Source organism: Moschus berezovskii, chromosome 10, assembly GCF_049115385.1.
Source record: "Moschus berezovskii isolate FMDL1 chromosome 10, NW_MosBer_1.0, whole genome shotgun sequence".
In the NCBI taxonomy this organism is placed as follows: Eukaryota; Metazoa; Chordata; class Mammalia; order Artiodactyla; family Moschidae; genus Moschus; species Moschus berezovskii.
Genome location: NC_142469.1, coordinates 49,883,794 through 49,897,819, shown reverse-complemented (window position 1 = coordinate 49,897,819; position 14,026 = coordinate 49,883,794).

Here is a 14,026-nt window from a genome sequence, read left to right as displayed (position 1 = left end):
GATGTTGATGGCTATTGACTGATCAGCATGGTGGTTGCTGAAGGATGGGGCAGTGGCAATTTCCCTAAAAAAAGATGACAATGAGACTTCTCTCTTTGATTAATTCTTCCTTTCATGAATTATTTCCCTGTAACATGCAATGCTGTTTGATAGCATTTCTTTTTTTTTTTAATTGGAGGCTAATTACTTTACAATATTATATTGGTTGGTTTTGCCATACACTGACATGAATCCACCCCAGGTGTACATGTGTTCCCCTTCTTGAACCCCCCTCCCACCTCCCTCCTCCCCTTATCCCTCTGGGTCATCCCCGTGCACCAGCCCTGAGCATCCTGTAGCATGTGTCGAACCTGGACTGGTGATTCGTTTCACAAATGATAATATACATGTTTCAATGCCATTCTCCCAAATCATCCCACCCTCACCCTCTCCCACAGAGTCCAAAAGACTGCTCTATACACCTGTGTCTCTTTTGCTGTTTCGTATACAGGGTTAAGGTTACCATCTTTCTAAATTCCATATATATGCATTAGTATACTGTATTGATGTTTTTCTTTCTGGCTTACTTCACTCTGTATAATAGGCTCCACTTTCATCCACCTCATTAGAACTGATTCAAATGTTTTCTTATTAATGGCTGAGTAATACTCCATTGTGTATATGTACCACAGCTTTCTTATCCATTCGTCTGCTGATGGACATCTAGGTTGCTTCCATGTCCTGGCTATTGTAAACAGTGCTGCAATGAACATTGGAGTACATGTGTCTCTTTCAATTCTGGTTTCCTCGACCCATAGTAGAACTTCTTTCAAAATTAGTCAGTTCTTTAAAACTCTGCCACTGCTTTATCAACTAAGTTTACGTACTGCTCTAGATCCTTTGTTGTCATTTCAACAATCTTCACAGCATTTCACCAAGAGTAGATTTCATCTCAAGAAAACACTCTCTTTGCTCATCCATAAGAAACAACTTATCATCCATTCATGTTTTATCATGTTCAGTTCAGTCGCTCAGTCATGTCCAACTCTTTGCAACCCCATGAACTGCAGCAAGCCAGGCCTCCCTGTCCATCAGCAACTCCTGGAGTTTACCCAAACTCATGTCCATTGAGTCAGTGATGCCATCCAACCATCTCATCCTCTGTCGTCCCCTTCTCCTCCTGCCCTCTTCCAATGAGTCAGCTCTTCACATCAGGTGGCCAAAATATTGGAGTTTCAGCTTCAACATCAGTGATTCCAATGAACACCCAGGATTGATCTCCTCTAGGATGGACTGGTTGGATCTCCTTGCAGTCCAAGGGACTCTCAAGAGTCTTCTCCAGCACCACAGTTCAAAAGCATCAATTCTTCGGCGATCAGCTTTCTTCACAGTCCAACTCTCACATCCATACATGACCACTGGAAAAACCATAGCCTTGACTAGACAGACCTTTGTTGGCAAAGTAATGTCTCTGCTTTTTAATATGCTGTCTAGGTTGGTCATAACTTTCCTTCCAAGGAGTAAGCATCTTTTAAGATCACAGCAATTCAATTATATCTTCAGGTCCCACTTCTAAGCCTATTTCTCTTGCTCTTTCCAGCACATCTACAATTACTTCCTCCAGTGAAGTCTTGATACCCTTCAAAGTCATCCATGAGGGTTGGAAATCAACTTCTTCCAAATTCCTGTTATTGTTGATATTTTGACCTCTTCCCACGAATAATGAATATTCTTAATGACGTCTAGAATGGTGAACTCTTTCCAGAAGATTTTCAGTTTATTTTGCTCAGACCCATCAGAGCAATCACTGTCTAACACAACTACAGCCTTATGAAATTTATTTCTTGAGTAATAAGACTTGAAAGTAGAAATTACCCTGTGATCCATGGGCTGCAGAATGGATGTTGTGTTAGCAGGCATGAAAAAAATGACTCTCCATCAGAGCTCTTGGGTGCTTGGGTACGTTTTCAATAAGCAGCAATATTTTAAAAGGAATACATTTTTTTCTGAGAAGTAACAGCAGGCTTAAAAAATCACTCAGTAAACCATGTTAAGCACTGTTTTCAATCTAAAGCCAACAAACGCGTTAACCCTAACAAGAGAATCAGATTGTCCTTTTAAACTTTGAAGACAAACACTGACTTTTCTTCTCTAGCTATGAAAGTCCTAGATAGCATCTTCTTCCAATATAATCTGTTTTTTAGTGTAGCTACCTTACTTCATTATCTTTGCTAGGTCTTCTGGAAAATTTGCTGCAGCTTCTACATTAGCACTTGCTCCTTCCTTCACCTTGCACTTTCTGTCATAGATATGGCATCTTTCCTTAAATCTCATGAACCAAACTCTGTTGGCTTCAAATTTTTCTTCTGTACCTTCCTTCCCTCTTTCAGCCTTCATATAATTAAAGAGCAGTAGGGCTTTGCTCTGGACTACGCTTTGGCTTAAGGGAATTGGTGGCTAGTTTGATCTTCTATCCAGACCTCTAATCTCCATATCAGCAACAAAGCTGTTCTTTTTTCTTATCTTTCATGTCACTGGACTAGCACTTTTCATTTTTTTCAAGAACTTCTCCTTTGCAGTCACAGCTTGGCTAACTGTTAGGTGCAAGAGGCCTGGCTTTCAGTCTGTCTCAGCTTTAGACATGTCTTCCTCATGAAGTTTAATCATTTCTAGCTTTTGATTTTAACTGAGAATTGCATGAAATTTCTTTTCACTTAGAGGCCATTGTAGGGTTATTAATTGGCCTAATTTCATTATTATTGTCTCCAGAGTATAGAGAGGTCCAAGAAGAGGGAAATATATGGGAGAATAGTAGGTCAGTGGCATAGTCAAAACACACACAACATTTTAAAATTAAATTTGCTGTCTTATATGGGCACAGTTTGTGGTACCTCCAAAACAATTACAATTGTTACATTAAAAATCACTGATCACAGTCACCATAACAAGTATAATACTAATGAAAAAGTTTGAAATATTGTGAAATTCACCAATATGTGACACAGAGATGAAGTGAGCAAGTTTTCAAATGCTGTTGGGGAAATGGTGCTCACCAAGATTGCCAAAAATTTCAGTTTTTAAAAAATGCAGTATCTGCAAAGCCCCAACAAAGTAAAGTGCAGTAAAATGAAGTATACCTGTATTTTTTTTAAAATGAAATAGAATAGGACAGGAGAGAAAGGAAAAGAAGAGGGGAAATAACAGATACCTCATAAAATTAGTACGATTTTGACTATGGGTCATGGTGAAAATCATATAAAAATACTATATTATAGCACTGCCCCAATATACTCATCAAGTTAAATTTCTCAAAAAAAAAAACAACCAAAAAAAACAAAAACACAAAAACCAACCCACTGAGATTATTATTGATATGACACTTGTATCTAGCCCACGGTCATATTCCAACTGAGCAATGGCAGTATCTCCAGGATGCCATTTGGTCCATGGGACAAAACAAGAGAACACACTTAGACCAAGACAGCAAATCCCAGCCAATGCTTCCAGACAGGTGACTCTGCAATACTCTGTACACTAGTTTTTGCTTTTTCTGAAGGGGAGGTGTTTATGTGTATATTCATTGAGGAGGGTCTGCATTGAATCTTAGCTTCATAGTACTATTATAACAGCAACTAATAGGGACTGAAAATTTATATGCTTTATAGGCATTATCATCTAATTTTCACATCAACCCTATAAGGAAGGTTCTAAAATTATCCCCATTTTGTAATAGCAAAAGGGAAAGTCAAGTAATTTGCTCAAGGTCCACATGATGGTGGAGCCAGTACTCACACAGAAACAATACTGTGGTCATCCATGGTGTTTTCACATAGACTTGGCCATTTATGACTTGAACACCTCTTTTCTTTTCTTACTAGGTCAACCATAAAAATGATAATTGATGTCTTTTTCACCTTTTACTTACATTTAAAAATTCTTTCTCCTAAATGTGCATCCTAAAGACAACTGAAAATTTTCAATAAACTAAGAATCAACTGAGCACACTAATTCACTGATGGATGCACTTGGTTTTTTGTTATCATCTATCTGAACACTGTACTCATCCAAATACTGCTCTTCTAATACAAGTAGAAAAAATAATTTGGCTTGTGACCCAAAACAAAGCGGTTTTTAAAACATCTGTTATTTCATTGCTCCCCTGCTTTAAATGGATATACCATTATTAATAATAATCATTATTTTAGATCTAAAGTTACTGTGACTCTCTCTTTTAAACTTTTTATACCTTGAATATTGTATCTTATTGTTTATTCCTCCTAGTTTTTTCCTCATTCAAAAACAATCCCTTCAAATTCTGATTTTGTTTTGTAGGTATTTGGAAATCTGGTTTATTTTAAAACAATGAGGAAGACATAATTCCCTGAGGGCAACTCATTGAGAACTGGGAGGTCCTAGTGGCACAATTAAACTGGCAACAAATCAATAGAAACAAAAGAAAAGAGGAAAGAAAACAATAATTAAAACATTATGTCAAAAAATAGAACAGGAATTAAAAGATGCAAACTATTGTTTTGACAGATAATCACATTTTAATTTTCAATAGATTGCTTAGGATAAAATATAGACTTTGCCTTTTACAATATTCTGGTGTTCTTTTCTAGGTTGATAACACTATGATTATGTCACTACTGAAGGGCAGGTATTTTCACCAAAAGAGGATGGGGCCAACAGTGAAATGTTGCCCTGCTTGTTATATAATGTGAAACAAACCCTCTATCAATCATTCCAAAATGGCCCATTATAGTCCATGTGTTTTCATGTGCACATAGATGATGTATTATCATGAGGATGAGGATGAAAATAACTCTATTGAGTTCCATGTAATAAGCACTTTGCTAAACACTTAACAAACATTATCTAATTTAATTTTCATAAAAAATTTAATCCTCAGGTAATTTTATTATTTTTGTATAATACAGTTGAGTAAAGTGAGACTTAAGAGTTAAACAAAAAAATTTGCCCAGGATCACACAGCTAATAATTAGGGGAACCAGAATCTGAATCCACTCAGTCTCTAAAGCCCATTATCTGAGCCATATGGTGCAACTAGAGCCTCCCAATCTCACAAGGCCAGCAGAAGCAGCTACAAGTTTGCCTTGCTCTTACTAATCATTGCTAGACTCACATAAATGATTACAAGAATTTGTTTTATGGGGGAGGGAGGGAATGTGTACCTTTTAACTTTTCCAAGGAGTGCTGATGCAAAGGGAGAGAGAAATGAGCCCAGTCGGAAGGAAAAGTAGGGAAAGAGAAAGTTTAAAATTAAAATTGCAAGAAAGAATAGCATGTGTATGTTGATGGAACTATTTGGTGGGAGGTAATATTGAATGATGCAAGAAAGGAAGCAGCAGATTTCTAGAGGATATCCTGTGAAAGAGTGAGAAGAAATGGAAAATAGAGCAAAACTGGGGGACTGGATTTGAGGGGGAACATGATGGCTCAGATGGTAAAGAGTCTGCCTGCAACGCAGGAGACATGGGTTTGATTCCTGGGTCGGGAAGATCACCTGGAGAAGGGAATGGCAACCCACTCCAGTATTCTTGCCTGGAGAATTTCATGGGCAGAGGAGCCTGGCGGGCTACAGTCTGTTGGGTCACATAGAGTCTGACATGACTGAGTGACTGACACACACACACACAGAATGGTGAATTTGATGACTGTAACAGGCAGGAGGCTGAGAATATGGTGCAGATGGTGGGTGTCTGAGTAGATATGGTGAAGGGACTCTGGAAATTCTTTTAAGATTGAGAAAATTGAAAAATTGAAACAATTAGAATGTCATTGTGAGTGGTTAATATTTAAAAAGCAATATAGAAATGCATACTGAAAGTATTTTCAGGTGATATGACGTGATTCCCAGTATTACCACAAAATGCTCCAGAAAAAAAAAAATTAAGTACATCTCAGAGTTAATGAAATGTAGTAATAATACCAACTGACATTTATTGAGTACTCACCACAAGCCACTGTATTAAATGTTTTACAACTGACCATGATTCCTGACTTTCTTGATTCTGTTTCATCTTTGTCCATTTGCTCAAGAGGTGAAGAGAGACTCATCTTGGCCTTTCTTTCTCCATCATGTAAACACTTTCTTCTTGTATCCACAAGCCTAAAACCCCTGGGCTGTGCATTGGGAACCACCAGTGACCATGGAGCAAGATACTAAAGTTGTTTTCCCGCTTATAGCTATCCTGCCATCATAGGTTGACAACATTGCTTCCACTAAAAACATCCAAGTCTTACAAGTTTGGGCAATTCTTTAACTTGCAATCCTCCTACTTCACTGTTTTACTTCATTTCTCTGAGCTTAAAGAGAGACTAGTTTGGGGCCAGGGAACACAGAGGTTATTCTGGGGCAACAGTAGTAGTTGCTACCTATGTCTCCCTATAGGTAGCATGATGATGTTATGACTATTAATTAAGGAAGTTTTTTTCTTGGAATTTTACTTTACATCCTTGACAAAAGTCCTCTCATTTAGTCATCTAGCTTGGCTCACATCCACTGCTCAAAGAAAAGATATGAGCACAAAAAGCAGAGGAAAAAGGCATTTGCTTCCTGAATGTTGAGTTGCAGAAGTGTAAATCTTTAGGGGAGAAACGGTGGACTCTTAGCACAGAAACAATTTGAAATGAAAGCTTGAGAGGAAGAGAAAGTCTCCCATCAGACATGACTTGTGAAAGAGAAGTTGGGTGATGGACAAACCAGGGAAAAAGGAGGCTTACTGAGAGGGGTCAAAGAAACAAAAATGTCTAAAAGAGCTGTTTATTACCTACCATAACACATTACTACAAACTGGGTGCCTTAAACAGTAGAAATGCATTCTCTCATAGTTCTGGAGGCTATAAATCAGAAACTGAGGGTCAGTAGGGTTTGTTCCTTCTAAAAGCTGTTCCCAGTCTCTTCCCCTGACTCATAGATTGTTCATCTTTTTCTGAGTGTCTTCACATTATCCTCCCTCTACACGTGACTCTGTGTCCAGGACACCAGTCATAGTGGACTAAAATCCACCCTCATGACCCCACTTGAACTTGGTTCTTTCTGTAAAGACTCTATCTCCAAATAAGATCATATTCTGAGGTACTAGGGATTAGATTTCAAATTATGAATTGGGGGGTGGTGAGGGAGTGGACACAATTCAACCCATAACAAGCAGGAATATGAGAATTTTCTTGAAGGAACCTTACATATATGCACCGCAATGGCCATCCATTGCCTAGAGCTCTGGAGCCACATGGGAGCTGAGAAGGTCTTCAAGGACAACTCAACTCTCACTCATTCCCTGAGCCTCGGTACCAGTCACTCTCATCATTGTCTGATGACAGTTTTCCTTTACCTGGTGGGACAACTGCAGTGGACAACAACAGGAATTAAGTCCAACTGTGCTCAAAACCTGAATCTGCCCCATCCAACTAACCTATAGAGAGAAACATGTCTCTAGGGTTGTTTCCACATAGAACCCTAGCTATGTGGTGGCAGGGTAAACAGAAGTCCTCCCGTTACTCTCGTGGAATCACAAAGCACCAGCTAGCAATGCCATCTGCAGTGTTCTTATTGTCATTTGGTCACTAAAGCCATATCCAACTCTTTAACACCCCATAAACTGCAGCACACCAGGCTTCCCTGTCCTTTAACCATCTTCCTGAGTTTGCTCAAACTCATGTCAATTGAGTCGGTGATGCCATCCAACGATCTCATCCTCTGTTGCCCCCTTCTCCTCCTGCACTCAATCTTTCCCACCATCAGTGTCTTTTCCAATGAGTCAGCTCTCCACATCAGATGGCCAAAGTATTGGAGCTTCAGCATCAATCCTTTCAGGAAATAATCAGGGTTGATTTCTTTTAGGATTGGTTGGTTTGATCTCCTTGCAGTCCAAGGGACTCTCAAGAGGCTTCTATAGCATCACAATTCAAGAGCATCAATTTTTCGATTGCTCAGCCTTCTTTATGGTCCAACTCTCACATCACATACTGGAAAAACTATGGCTTTGGCTATAAGAACCTTTGTGGGCAAAGTGATGTTTCTGCTTTTTAATATGCTGTCTAGGTTTGTCATAGCTTTTCTTCCAAGGAGCAAGTATCTTAATTTCATGGCTGCAGTCATCATCTGCAGTGATTTTGGAGCCCAAGGAAATAAAATCTGTCCCTGCTTCCACTTTTTTCCTCCTTCCATTTGCCTTGAAGTGATGGGGTGTATGCCATGATCTTAGTTTTTTGAATGTTGAGTTTTAAGCCAGTTTTTTCACTCTCCTCATTCATCCTCATCAAGAGGCTCTTTAGTTCCTCTTTGCTTTCTGTTATTAGAGTGGTATCATCTGTATATCTGAAGTTGTTGATATTTCTCCTTACAACCTTGATTCCAGTGTGATTCATCCAGTCTGGCATTTTGCATGATGTACTCTGCATGCATATAAGTTAAATAAGCAGGATGACAATTTACAGACTTGTCATACCCCTTTCCCAATTTGGAACCGATCTGTTGTTCCATGTCTGGTTCTAACGGACCTGCATACAGATTTCTCAGGAGACAGGTAAGGTGGTCTAGTATTCCCATCTCTTTAAGAATTTTCCACAGTTTGTTGTGATCCAGTAGCTCAGTTGGTAAAGAATCTGCCTGAAGTGCAGGAGACCCAGGTTTGATCCCTGGGTCAGGAAGAGCCCCTGGAGAAAGAAATGGCAACTCACTCCAGTATTCTTGCCTGGAGAATCCCATGGACTGAGGAAGCTGGTGGGCTACAGTCCATGGAGTCGTGAGAGTCGGACACAACCTAGCAACTAAATCACCACCCACACAGTCAAAGGATTTATCATAGTCACTGAAGCAGAAGTAGATGTTTTTCTGGAATTCTCTTGCTTTTTATATGATACAATAGATGTTGGCAATTTGTTCTCTGGTTCCTCTGCCTCTTCTAAATCCACCTTGTACATCTGGAATTTCTCAGTTTACATACTACTGAAGCCTAGCTTGAAGAATTTTGAGCATTACCTTGCTGTTGTGTGAAATGAGCACAACTGTATTGTAGTTTGAACATTCTGTGGTATTTCCCTTCTTTGAGATCGGAATGAAAATGGACATTTTCCAGTCCTGTGGTCATTGCTGAATTTGCAAATTTGCTGACATATTGAACTCAGCACTTTCACAGCATCATCTCTTAGGATTTCAAGTAGCTCAACTGGAACCCTTCGCTAACTTTGTTCATAGTAACGCTTCCTAAGGCCTGCTTGACTTCACACTGCAGGATGTCTATCTCTAGGTGAGTAATCACACCATCAAGGTTATCTGGGCCATTACGACCTTTTTTGTATAGTTATTCTGTGTATTCTTGCCACCTCCTCTTAATATCTTGTACTTCTGTTAGGTCCTTACTCTTTCTGTTCTTTATTGTGCCCATCCTTGAATTAAATGTTCCCTTAATATCTCTGATTTTCTTGAAGAGATCTCTAGCCTTTCCCATTCTATTGTTTTCCTCTATTTCTTTGCATTCTTCATTTAAGAAGGCCTTCTTATCTCTCCTTGCTATTCTCTGGAACTCTGCATTCAGCTGGGTATATCTTTCCCTTTCTCCCTTGACTTTCTTGACTTTTACTTCTCTTCTTTCCTTAACTATTTGTAAAATGTTCTTGAACAATCACTTTGCCTTCTTGAATTTCATTTTCTTGGGGATGGTTTTGGTCACTGCCTCCTGTAAAATGTTATGAACCTCCATCCATAGTTCTTCAGGTACTCTGTCTACCAGATCTAATCCTTTGACTCTATCTGCAGTGGGCAGGGCTAAAATTTACTCCTGGAATATGCAATATACATGATAGAGATATTTTTATTACATATTTATTCACCTGTAAGGGTTTTGTTTTCACCATTCTGTGTCTAGCTTTAATAGTTATGGGTTAAATAAAAATTTTGATAGCCTGCCTTCTAATTCCTAACTTTATTCTAAAATTTTAATGTATTTATTAAATCCAAGATATGAAAACAATACCAAATGCAAGAATGGAATTACCAAAAATGAAGGTCTGCTTTTTAATTTTATAAGGGGAAATCTCATTAATCATCACACATCATATAAAATAATAAATGCCCTCTAATAACAGGTAATAATATATAATGACAAGTAATATTCAGTTTTATGGTTTTCTTCATGATTTCTAAGGTCATGGCTGGAAAACTCAAAAGGAAGTTTGAGTGTAATTTGCTTCCCCTCTTCCAATAATATTATTAGACTCACTTTGAACATAAATTTGGTGAGCTCAGCAAATAAAGCCAAATTTTGCCCCTAATTCAAACCAAGTTACTACAAGTCTTAAAGGGCCAGAAGTAAGTGGGGTAAAGATAGTATTGATATCAGTTGAATTTAAGAATTACTCTGTCACTGCAATAGAGTGTGTCAATTACTGTCTTTGATTATCAATTTCTACTTAGCAGGGAGGTTCAGAGGTCTTATCAACTATTCTTAGAGGCATCATGCTGCTATGGCCGCAAAGACTCACAAATGCTGCTGCTGCTGCTGCTGCTAAGTCGCTTCAGTTGTGTCCGACTCTGTGTGACCCCATAGACGGAAGCCCACCAGGCTCCCCCATCCCTAGGATTCTCCAGGCAAGAACACTGGAGTGGGTTGCCATTACCTTCTCCAATGCATGAAAGTGAAAAGTGAAAGTGAAGTCGCTCAGTCATATCTGACTCTTAGCGACCCCATGGATTGTAGCCTACCAGGCTCCTCCAACCATGGGATTTTCCAGGCAAAAGTACTGGAGTGGGGTGCCACTGCCTTCTCCATCACAAATGCTAGGTCTCCTTAAATGGCATATTCAAATAGAAGAGAAAATGAAATCATTGCCTTGTACTATACCTCAATACAGTATGAGGTAAGCCTCAAAGAAATGAAGTTTAAATTATTATGGAACTCCAGTGCTTTCCCAGTTAAAATATATTAAAAGAATTAGACATCTTAGACTTGGTGGATAAAGCCAAAGAGATCATATGATTAAAGTTGCTAAAACATTGAACAGTGACTGTGACCACTCTGGAAAATGAAGCTTATACTTCTTATATGCACCCCAACTCCAAACACCAGCCATAACCAAAAGGAATGTTATTCACAGTTACTACTATTATGTTGAGGGAAGATATACTCTGAAAATACCTCTTGGTTCGCTAAATGCAGTCATTCCTTATTCTTATCTTTTCCTTTGTATAATTCAAGATGGTAATTAGCTACGGTCATCCAATCCTATGCTTTTCTACTCAGGTTGGTTTTACTTTCCTGAGATACACCTATCTACTGCCTCATTTGCCAGTTTTTCCCCAGCTATCCTCAGTTAGGTTCAGTCACTCAGTCATATCCTACTCTTTGTGACCCCACGGACTGTAGCACGCCAGGCCTCCCTGTCCATCACCAACTCCAGGAGTATACTCCACTTCATCACCAAGTCCCGGAGTTTTTGCACAAATGCATGTCCACTGGTGATGCCATCCAACCATCTCATCCTCTGTTGTCCCCTTCTCCTCCCACCTTCAATCTTTCCCAGCATCAAGGTCTTTTCCAATGAGTCAGTTCTTCACATCAGGTGGCCAAAGTATTGGAGCTTCAGTTTTAGCATCAGTCCCTCGAATGAATATTCAGGACTGATTTCCTTTATGATTGATTGGTTTGATCTCCTTGCATTCCAAGGGACTCTCAAGAGTCTTCTCCAACACCACAGTTCAAAAGCATCAGTTCTTCGGCGCTCAGCTTTCTCTATGGTCCAGCTCTCACATCCATACATGACTACTGGAAAAACCATAGCTTTGACTAGATGGATACTCATTGGTAATGTCTCTGCTTTTTAATGTGCTGTCTAGGTTGGCCATAGCTTTTCTTCCAAGGAGCAAGCATCTTTAAATTTCATGTCTGCAGCCGACATCTGCAGTGATTTTGGAGCCCAAAAGTCTGTCACTGTTTCCATTGTTTGCCCATCTATTTGCCATGAAGTGGTGGGACTGGATGCCATGATCTTAGTGTTTTGAATGTTGAGTTTTAAGCCAGCTTTTTCACTCTCCTCTTTCAGTTTCCTCAAGAGGCTCTTTAGTTCTTCGCTTTCTGCCATAGGGGTGGTGTTATCTGCATATCTGATGTTATTTATTTTTCTCCTGGCAATCTTGAATCCAGCTTGTGCTTCATCCAGTCCATCATTTCTCATGATGTACTCTGCATATAAATTAAATAAGCAGGGTGACAATATGAAGCCTTGACATACTCCTTTCCCTATTTGGAACCAGTCTGGTATTCCATGTCTGATTCTAACTGTTGCTTCTTGGCCAGCTATCCTACTTCCCTATAATCCTAGGGAACTTCTTTTAAGGATGCAAGCTCCCTTTCAATCACATAAAAGTTTAGTTTCCTCAAACTTTCTTTCTTCACTTTGTACAAAAGTTAAATTCCCTTTTATTTATCCCAACTTCTTCCTTCCCTTCTTGATAAGTTTCTTGAAAGAATAATTTATATAGTTTACACCCACTAATTCCACATCTCCAACTGTCATTCAGGCCCCTATCCACTGCCACTCTATTTCTTTAACTCTCTCTTGAAATTCTATATACCAAGGTCATTAGTGACCTAATTACCAACTCTAATACCTAAATTCAGACCATCTCTTTTCTTCCTAAAATTGTATATATAATGGCTTCCTGGTTAAGTTTCTGGTCTGAATTTTCAATTACATCTTTTACTATTCTCTTGTGTTCTATTCTCAGTCCTCTTCTCTTCCCATTCTCTGTGATCTCATAAATTCCCATCTACAAACAATTTACCCTCATACCTATCAGTCCTAATCTTGCCTTTCTTCTAAGTACAGAATTTTATTTTTAAATTTGATCACAGCATTTATTATACTTCATTGTAACTATCTATTAAAAGTCTGGGACGATCAGCAGATTCTAATTCTCTAAAAAGAGGAACCATATCTTTCTTCTCTCCTAGTTTTCCTTTGCTTATCATCAAACAGGTCTTCAGACTAAGTCAGCCTGTTCAGGTAAATCTCATGGAGAAGGAGACATCTTCTCCACTATCCAAAGACCAGAAGAAAGTTATGGAATGAGGTTTATGGATATCTGGGAAGAGCATTCCAGGCAGAGGGAACAGTGATTATGAAATATATGAGTTATGAGTGTGCCTGCTGTTTTCACAGAATACCAAGGAACTCAGTGTATCTAGAGCAGAGACTCTAGGTAAGAGATAAGGACAGAGAGATAACAGGAGGCAAAGGTCCTACAGGACTGCACAAGGGCTTTGGATCTTTCTCTGAGTAGAAGCGAGAGCTACTTCTCGGGGTTGGGGGCAAAGAAGCACCATAGAGTAACTTACATTTTTGTTTCCACTCTGGAAATAAAAGAAATAATACTAGTAGTATTCTTTGTTTCTGGCTTCTTTCACTGAACATTATGCTTGTTAGTTTCAGCCATATTATTGCATGTACTCTTTTAATTTTCATTGCTGTATATATTTTAATTGTTTGAAATTCATATAATTTATTTATCCATTTTACTGCTGATGCATATTATTTCTAGCTTTCAGTTATTATGGCAGCACTACTATGAACACACTTGTAGTGTTTTAGATTTGTATATGTACATATTGATATCAGTATCTATCTATATATCTCTCTAAATCTGTTGGGTGTATACTGAGAGTAAAATTTCTGAGTTATAGGTTATGTGTCTATTCAATTGTAATAGCTACTGCCAAATTCCCAAAATGTTTAGAAAAAGTATGTGTGTGTGTGTGTGCGTGTTAGTCGCTCAATCATGTTCAACTCTTTGTGATGCCATGGGCTGTTTCCTGCCAGGCTCCTCTGTCCATGGAATTTGCCAGGTAAGAATACTGGAGTGGATTGCCATTCCCTTCTCCAGGGGATCTTCCCAACCCAGGGATCAAATCTGGGTTTAGGGGATCTTCCCAACCAAGGGATCAAATCTGGGTTTCCTGCATTGCAGGCAGATTCTTTACCATCTGAGTCACCAGGGAAAACCTGTTTAGAAAATATTCTGTTC